The 10000-nt window shown below is 40.4% G+C and overlaps 1 protein-coding gene across 1 annotated transcript in view; it reads left to right on the plus strand.

Annotated features, from left to right (window-relative positions):
* The first annotated feature begins 5209 nt into the window (after positions 1 to 5209).
* The window catches only part of Oatp26F (Organic anion transporting polypeptide 26F), a 58568-nt gene continuing 53777 nt past the window's right edge, over positions 5210 to 10000 (plus strand). The window contains exon 1 of the mRNA XM_043016552.2: positions 5210 to 5392. The gene's annotated coding sequence lies outside the window, so the exon portion shown is untranslated. The remainder of the gene's footprint in view (positions 5393 to 10000) is intronic.

A 10000-nucleotide genomic window follows, 5' to 3' on the forward strand; every position in this document is an offset into this window, starting at 1 on the left:
TATTAGTATACATATTGATAATGATATGAAAGAAGATGACAGTACTAGAGATGATGGCAATGAACTTTGAAGTAATAAAAAAAAACAAGGACAAAACATCATAACTGATTACCGTGTAACCCCTATTACTATTTTTTTATTCTAAGATATTTTGATTTTGAACTTCTTTGCCACTAATCTCTCGAAGCAACAATAGTGCAAGAGTACCTAGTCCTTCTCATATTGCAGATGGCAACGTCCAGTGACATTGCAATGGCGCTGCGCTTAATGAGCAGAAGGTTACATTGCTGGCTGGTCAACACCCAATCGCTGGCATTTAAAGGTTAAGCCTCTGCCTCATGAATAATGAGTGAGATGAGGTCAGGATGATGCTCTCCCCGTGATGGTAATGGTGATGATTACCTAATGGGGTGATAATGGTGTTGCATATTGTTTATTTTTGATAAAAAATGTTTTCAGTGGTTTTGATTATTGTTATGTCAGGTGAAAGGATTATATTAATTTTAGCATCTATAACAGCACTAATCAAAGAGAGACTAGCATTGAGGCTACCACAACTTCTATTAATGCCCATACCTATGATAACAAATACCACAATGAGATAATAACAGCAATAATCATTATTACAATCCAAATGTCAGATGTCAGAAATTGCAACATCATTGCCCTGTATCCCTCACACAGATATTGCTACGTGTATCTGACAGTCCTGAGTTATCGAAAGGCTAAGCGCCGTAATGTACAGTAGTCTTGGGATAGCAACAGATGGGGTAGACCCTAGAAAGGGAATGCTGCTACAAGGCTACTACAGGACTGCGTTTAGGAGTGTAAATGGCGAACCAGAAATATTTTAATCTCATATCTTGTGTGATTCTAAAATTTCAGAGAGAGAGAGAGAGGGAGGGGGGGAGAGAGAGAGAATTTCACGCTGACATATAAGAGGAAAACGAGCATATGAACGCCGACGTCGTTGCTATGTTTCAAGGGCGTTGAGCTGTGCAATGTTGCTCGGCTAGACGTTATGTTGATATTGTTTGTTCTGGCGCGTGGAAGTCAGAGAAAAAGAGCGACGAAAAAGCGGGAGATGGATAGGGGTGAATTTACTTACTCTTACACACATGCACTAACGATAAACAGACACAGACGCATGTGTATATTTTATATAGGTTTATATGGATAAGTGCACAGACAAAAATTTCTATACACATAAGTATTTAAACAACACTTGTGTGTATGTGTGTGTGTGTATATATATATATATATATATATATATATATATATATATATATATATATACATATATATATATATATAATATATATATATATATATATGTGTATATATAATAATATATATATATATACGCACACAAACACACTCACAACACACACACACACACACACACACACACACACACACACATATATATATATATACATATATATATATATATATATATACATATATATATGTATACATTATATAGTATATATATATGTATATATATGTATGTGTGTGTGTGTATATATATACATATATATACATATATATATATATATATATATATATATATATATATATATATATATGTGGTGTGTATACATATATATATACATATATATATGCATATATCTATATTTATATATTTATATATATATATATATTTATATATTTATATATATATATATATATTATATATAATATATATATATATATATACATATATAGATAGATAGATATGCATATATATATATATATATATATATATATATATATATATATATATACATACATATATATACATATACAAATATACATATATATACATATATATATATGTAATATATATATATATATTTATATATATATATGTGTGTGTGTGTGTTTATGCGTGCGTGCGTGTGTGTGTGTGTGCGCGCACATTTATCAGCACTTCTATCAGTTTTATTTACATACATACAATCGTATTAGTGATAATTACAAAGACCGTGGATACCAGTGATAATATTGAATTACTAAGACAATACACCCAAACAGACAAATCGGCTATACTGTCAGTAATACCTGCCACCCATATATATATTTTTATATCAACAATCATCAGATATATCCGTACAGTCTCGTCCATTAAACATCACACCGACCTATACTTCCTCATGAGGGCCCACAATTCATACCTACATACCCATGTTTATCCATTTATGTGGGATATCTATCTCTCTCTCTCTCCACTTCTATCTCTAGACCCTCGTATAACAGACCCAGCATACCTCCGCACACAAAAAGCCGATTTCTCATGCATAGCAAAACGAGATCCCGATACCTTCCTTGTATGGAAGTACGCTAGTTACATAGCAATGCCAATCCCATAGCACATTCATTAACTCGTGCTATTCCCACACTGCGTCTGATGAGGCCGGCGGGATCAGCTCTGCGTTGGTTTTGGGAGTGACCTTGGGGCGCGGCGCCTTCAATATACATGCACTGCATATGATGGCGTTTATTGGTAGTTGGTATTTTACAGCGCTTTGTTCTGTGTAAATAAGATAGATCTTATGTGTGCAAGACGGTGCTTCGACTTTATAACAAGGTAGGAAAGAGATGGTAGAAAAAAGTTAGGAGAAAGAGAGAGAACGAGGGAGGGAGAGAGAGAGAGAGAGAGAGAGAGAAAAGAAGAGAAAAGGGAGAAGAGCAAAGACAGAAACGGGAACAGAGAATGCAAGAAGTTAAAGCAAGAAGAAAATAAGCTTGCAAGCACAACAATCCCAAAGCAGCGCCTTCAGTAAAAATAGAAATCAGCCTCATCTCAGAGATTCCCGGGGAAAATAACCTTCACTGTAGGAAAAGAGGAAGATGATCAGGTAAGCCCAAATGTTGCCAGTAAGGCATTTCCTGAATACTTTAACCAACGCATTGTGCCATGCCCTCTCCCTCTCCCTCCCCCTTCCTCCCCCACAAGCGGTGGACGTGACGTCATAAATCAGCGTGTTTTTCAATTAATGCATCACACACCAAAGATTTAGATTGAGCACCGCCAGCAAAGACTATTAGATTTAACTTGACAATCCTCCCGCCTTCTCGCCGTTGACATATGATATGATAATCGTTTCCTTGAGTCAAATTGTTTGTTGTTGTTACTGTTATTTTTTATGCTGTTGTTATTCTGTTCTGACGATTTAATTGCAAGATAAAAAGTCTTTGGCGAACCTAATGGGTGTCAACGAAATAAAACAGAAATATGAAAATTTCATGTTGAGTTTGTTTGGACAAGAACATTACTCTCTCTCTTTCTCTCTAGCTATCTATCTCTCGCACTGTATGTATATGTATATTTATATGCGCGCACACACACACACACACACACACACACACAAATACATACACACACACACACACACACACACACACACACACACACACACATACACACACACACACATACACACACATCTATCTGTGTGCGTGCGCGTGTGTGTGTGAGATTCTTCAAGAGCCCGAAGAATCCCGAACTTCCCCAAAGCGGAAAAAAGCAGCAGCGAGACCCCTTTTTTCGCGCTGGAAATTTCCTGTTTCTCGCGGTCGCCACTGACGTCATGATTTTCGTATAATACTTCATGTGTAAAAATGGATATCAACAATTTGTAAACGGAAGTCATATTGCAATCGAGTCCATTATAGATATTATTAATGATTGGCAATATTGAGGCATGTTGGTGAATGAGATAACAAGTATGATTGTTAGATTGATTAGAGCGAAAATAGGTTGTCATTGTTACGCAAAGAGAGTGAATAATAGGCTAAGAGGTTAAATGTGATGGAAATTCTGTAATCAGTCACCATATTTATGGTAATGACGATAGTGGCTGTGGTAGGGATAAAATTATATCAATATGATTATTCATATTATTATACCAATGGTGTGCATAATAATGTTATAGATATTAAGGATGGTGTAAATATTATCAATTATGATAGCGAAGTTTTGATAACCGATGATAAGAACAAAATGAATTCATTATAAGTAGCGTTGCATTTTTTTATCATTATCATATTGATGAAGTTAATTATTAGATTTAAAACTATGGCGATATTTATGATGATTAAACAGAATTACAATTATTCTCGCAGTTATTAAGATAATGATTATAATGGCAGCAGTCACAGTAATAATACTTAATACATGCAATAATAATAATACATGATAATGATAATAATGACAAGAGTGGTAGCAATAATGATAGTCGTAGTAGTAGTAGTAGCCGTGTACGGTATTTTATATCGTTAAGTAAAAATGAATTTGATAATAGGTTACTACATATAATTATAATAGTAATAGTGATACTAACAATGATAACAATAACAATAATACTTATAAGGATAATAACAATAACAATGATAATGACAATAACGAGAACACAATAGGAAGAAACTGTTGGCTGGAATTGGAGAGTTAACATTTTTTATCGGCCTGAGACCCGGAGCTTCTCGATAATATTCAAAGAATTTCCGTGCCAAACTTCCTAGCCGCACAGAGGAAGTTTGCGCTCTCTCGCTCGTTGGAATCACAGAGAGAGCAGCTCCAGAGAGCGAAGGAAAGAACGAAGTAGGAGCACAGCTCTTTGGTAAAGCGAGTCCTTCGCGGCGACTGCGTAGCCTCATAATGCGTGACTTGAAGTGGTGTCAGATATCTAACAGAAAAACAAAGTGTGGGGCGACTGCGTGTCGACTGTAATGCTTACTATGAGGAAACGAGCTTTTTCACAAAAGATATTCATTCTAATGGTAACCAGAGCATGACTAATTGCTTTCATGTTCTTCAGTGGAGTATTCATTATTAACCTTCGTGCTATGCAGCAGAATATTGATTATTAACAAAGCGAAATACATAAACTTTCACTTCAAAACACTGTTTTGAGGCTTAGCAGTAGTAATCTTCCACGTTGTGAACGATGTTTTTCACTAACAAGAATGTGGTTGTTGACATGAATAATCGTTAAGAGGGCAATAATAACAACTGAAAGAACTAAGAGTCAAATAGAACTAGAAACATTCATAACACAAACCATCAACTTTCCTATGTCAAAAACTCTTTAAAAAACTCAGCAAGCGGGATCCGCAAATCCATGAGGCCCGAAGTGGTTTTTAAAAAAGTCTACCTGGCAGCCCCATCCGCGGCCTCAGCATTGAGGTCATCCCAGAAATGCTCGCTAGTGTGCGATTGACGGCGGTGAGGAGGAGTAGTGTCAAGCGTGTCGTCATATGTTTATTTAATGTCCGTGCTTTAAGTTCTTGTTAAGCGGTGTCGATAACGGTGTTCAGATAAGAGAAGACACACAGGAAAAGTTCTTTCTCAGAGGATATTATATCGACTGTTTTCCACACGACAAAGAGAGTAAGTTGGTTTGACATTTTGAGTTTCTATAGTTTTTAAATGAGCGTACCCGAGTGAAGACAGGTCAAGACTCCTCTAGTGTGGCATTGCCATAATGGGGATAGCATTTAAGAAATCATTATTGTGTGTTTATACAGTGATGGGAATGAAAATAAACACGAGTTCCTGCTCCATGTGTTATCCTAATGTCAAGACATATATTTAAATGAGGCTCCAAATAGTAACCTTATTCTTGATAGCAAATGTAAGGAAATTTAAATATGTCACTTTTTATGACCAAAATACATACAGACATAAACAACACACGTATAGACATAAATACAAATACACGAACATACCTGCAGACGCACGAGCATACAGACACGCATATACATAAAAAACGCATGCAAATATACACATACAGATATACACACATGCAGATACATACACACATACAGATACATACACACATACAGATATACACACAAACAAAGAAGTACACGCCCACTAATACAGACTTACCCACACATGCTCACACACTCAAATACACCCAGACACGCCCACACATTCAAATACACCCAGACACGCCCACACGTTCAAATACACACAGACACGCTCACACACACAAATACACCCAGACACGCCCACACACACAAATACACCCAGACATGCCCACACACACAAATACACCCAGACACGCCCACACACACAAATACGCCCAGACACGCCCACACACACAAATACACCCAGACACGCCCACACACACAAATACACCCAGACACGCCCACACACACAAATACGCCCACACATACAAATACACCCCACCACGCCCACACACACAAATACGCCCACACATACAAATACACCCCACCACGCCCACACACACAAATACACCCCACCACGCCCACACACACAAATACACCCCACCACGCCCACACACACAAATACACCCCTCCACGCCCACACCTACACCACCACACACACACACACCCTCCCCCACCCCACACACGCCCTCCCCCACCCCACACACGCCCTCCCCTACCACACACACCCACACCTATCTCACACCCACCCACTCTTATCAAACATACATCCACACACCACATCCACGTTACGCTCTGCAGATATTTTTTTCCTTGGTCTGTAGGCCTAGTAGTTGGTCTCGACGTGGCTCCATTACCCGCGTTACCCAAGCGTCCCCGTCAAGGCGATGTGGAAATTCGGCGTCCGTCACCATTTAAAAAAAAGGGATTCTACTAAACATTGCTTTTTTGTCGATCTTGTTTCTTGGTATTAGGGGTAATGCTGTGTTTCAGTATCGGATAGGGTGATGATGTGTTTCAGTATCGGATAGGGTGATGATGTGTTTCAGTATCGGATGGGGTGATGTTGTGTTTCAGTATCGGATGGGGTGATGTTGTGTTTCAGTATCGGATGGGGTGATGTTGTGTTTCAGTATCGGATGGGGTGATGTTGTGTTTCAGTATCGGGTGGGGTGATGTTGTGTTTCAGTATCGGATGGGGTGATGTTGTGTTTCAGTATCGGATGGGGTGATGTTGTGTTTCAGTATCGGGTAGGGTGATGTTGTGTTTCAGTATCGGGTAGGGTGATGTTGTGTTTCAGTATCGGATGGGGTGATGTTGTGTTTCAGTATCGGATGGGGTGATGTTGTGTTTCAGTATCGGGTGGGGTGATGTTGTGTTTCAGTATCGGGTAGGGTGATGTTGTGTTTCAGTATCGGGTGGGGTGATGTTGTGTTTCAGTATCGGGTGGGGTGATGTTGTGTTTCAGTATCGGGTGGGGTGATGTTGTGTTTCAGTATCGGGTGGGGTGATGTTGTGTTTCAGTATCGGGTGGGGTGATGTTGTGTTTCAGTATCGGGTAGGGTGATGTTGTGTTTCAGTATCGGATGGGGTGATGTTGTGTTTCAGTATCGGGTAGGGTGATGTTGTGTTTCAGTATCGGATGGGGTGATGTTGTGTTTCAGTATCGGATGGGGTGATGTTGTGTTTCAGTATCGGGTAGGGTGATGTTGTGTTTCAGTATCAGGTAGGGTGATGTTCTGTTTCAGTATCGGATGGGGAAATGCTGTGTTTCAGTATCAGGTAGGGTGATGTTCTGTTTCAGTATCGGATGGGGAAATGCTGTGTGTTAGTATCGGATGGGGTGATGTTGTGTTTCAGTATCGGATGGGGAAATGCTGTATCTCAGTATCGGATGGGGAAATGCTGTGTCTCAGTATCGGATGGGGAAATGCTGTGTCTCAGTATCGGATGGGGAAATGCTGTGTGTCAGTATCGGGTGGGGAAATGCTGTGTCTCAGTATCGGATGGGGAAATGCTGTATGTCAGTATCGGATGGGGAAATGCTGTGTCTCAGTATCGGATGGGGAAATGCTGTGTCTCAGTATCGGATGGGGAAATGCTGTGTCTCAGTATCGGATGGGGAAATGCTGTGTCTCAGTATCGGATGGGGAAATGCTGTGTCTCAGTATCGGATGGGGAAATGCTGTGTCTCAGTATCGGATGGGGAAATGCTGTGTCTCAGTATCGGATGGGGAAATGCTGTGTCTCAGTATCGGATGGGGAAATGCTGTGTCTCAGTATCGGATGGGGAAATGCTGTGTCTCAGTATCGGATGGGGAAATGCTGTGTCTCAGTATCGGATGGGGAAATGCTGTGTCTCAGTATCGGATGGAGAAATGCTGTGTGTCAGTATCGGATGGGGAAATGCTGTGTGTCAGTATCGGATGGAGAAATGCTGTGTGTCAGTATCGGATGGAGAAATGCTGTGTGTCAGTATCGGATGGGGAAATGCTGTGTGTCAGTATCGGATGGAGAAATGCTGTGTCTCAGTATCGGATGGAGAAATGCTGTGTGTCAGTATCGGATGGGGAAATGCTGTGTCTCAGTATCGGATGGGGAAATGCTGTGTCTCAGTATCGGATGGGGAAATGCTGTGTGTCAGTATCGGATGGGGAAATGCTGTGTGTCAGTATCGGATGGAGAAATGCTGTGTGTCAGTATCGGATGGAGAAATGCTGTGTGTCAGTATCGGATGGAGAAATGCTGTGTGTCAGTATCGGATGGAGAAATGCTGTGTGTCAGTATCGGATGGAGAAATGCTGTGTGTCAGTATCGGATGGAGAAATGCTGTGTGTCAGTATCGGATGGAGAAATGCTGTGTGTCAGTATCGGATGGGGAAATGCTGTGTCTCAGTATCGGATGGGGAAATGCTGTGTCTCAGTATCGGATGGGGAAATGCTGTGTCTCAGTATCGGATGGGGAAATGCTGTGTCTCAGTATCGGATGGGGAAATGCTGTGTGTCAGTATCGGATGGGGAAATGCTGTCTCAGTATCGGATGGGGAAATGCTGTGTGTCAGTATCGGATGGGGAAATGCTGTGTCTCAGTATCGGATGGGGAAATGCTGTGTCTCAGTATCGGGTGGGGAAATGCTGTGTCTCAGTATCGGATGGGGAAATGCTGTGTCTCAGTATCGGATGGGGTGATGTTGTGTTTCAGTATCGGATGGGGAAGTGCTGTGTCTCTGTATCGGATGGGGAAATGCTGTGTCTCAGTATCGGATGGGGAAATGCTGTGTCTTAGCATCAGGAGTGGAATGCTGCGTCTCAGTGTTAGGGGATAAATGCTGTGTCTCAGGGGGGCGGGTACTGTGTCTCGGTATCAGGAAGGAAATGCTGTTTCTCATTTGCCAGGGGAGAAATGCCGTTTCTTAGCATGAGGAGAAAATGCCGTTTTTCAGTATTAAGAAGAAATAACAAGTGTTGAAGAAAGTTCTCCGTTGATTTTCGGAACTTTTTTTCTTCGTTATCAATACCGTGTTTATCAAATTCAAAACCAATGGTTGGTGATAGATAGCCTTGGCACTTGCCCCGTAGCGGCTACCGTTAGCCTATTGACATTTAAATTGCGTAGGCTTATAAGGGAAAGCATAGGGTAAGACGAACAAATACTACAAAACCCAACGTAAATGTACTAGAACAATTGTAAGATGAATAACGATAATAAAGACATTTTAATCCTATTAATCCTATATTTGTTCGTTCGTCTCTGACACCTCCCGCCTTCCCCATTCCCCCACGACCTCACAAGAATTGTTTATTCCTAAGATCCGAAGGCGCTATCCACGATCCTTCCCAAGTTCCAGGCATATCTTTGTAAACGCTTGTATTCCATCCTCTCTCGTATATCCTTGTATTCCATCCTCTCTCGTATATCCTTGTATTCCATCCTCTCTCGTATATCCTTGTATTCCATCCTCTCTCGTATATCCTTGTATTCCATCCTCTCTCGTATATCCTTGTATTCCATCCTCTCTCGTATATCCTTGTATTCCATCCTCTCTCGTAACCCTTGTATTCCATCCTCTCTCGTATATCCTTGTATTCCATCCTCTCTCATATATCCTTGTATTCCATCCTCTCTCTTATATCCTTGCATTCCATCCTCTCTCTTATATCCTTGTATTCCATCCTCTCTCGTATATCCTTGTATTCCATCCTCTCTCGTATATCCTTGCATTCCATCCTCTCTCGTATATCCTTGTATTCCATCCTCTCTCGTATATCCTTGCATTCCATCCTCTCTCGTATATCCTTGTATTC

This window comes from Penaeus japonicus, unplaced genomic scaffold (genome assembly GCF_977035675.1).
Source record: "Penaeus japonicus unplaced genomic scaffold, GWHDUDI00000001_assembly GWHDUDI00000024, whole genome shotgun sequence".
Classification (NCBI taxonomy): Eukaryota; Metazoa; Arthropoda; class Malacostraca; order Decapoda; family Penaeidae; genus Penaeus; species Penaeus japonicus.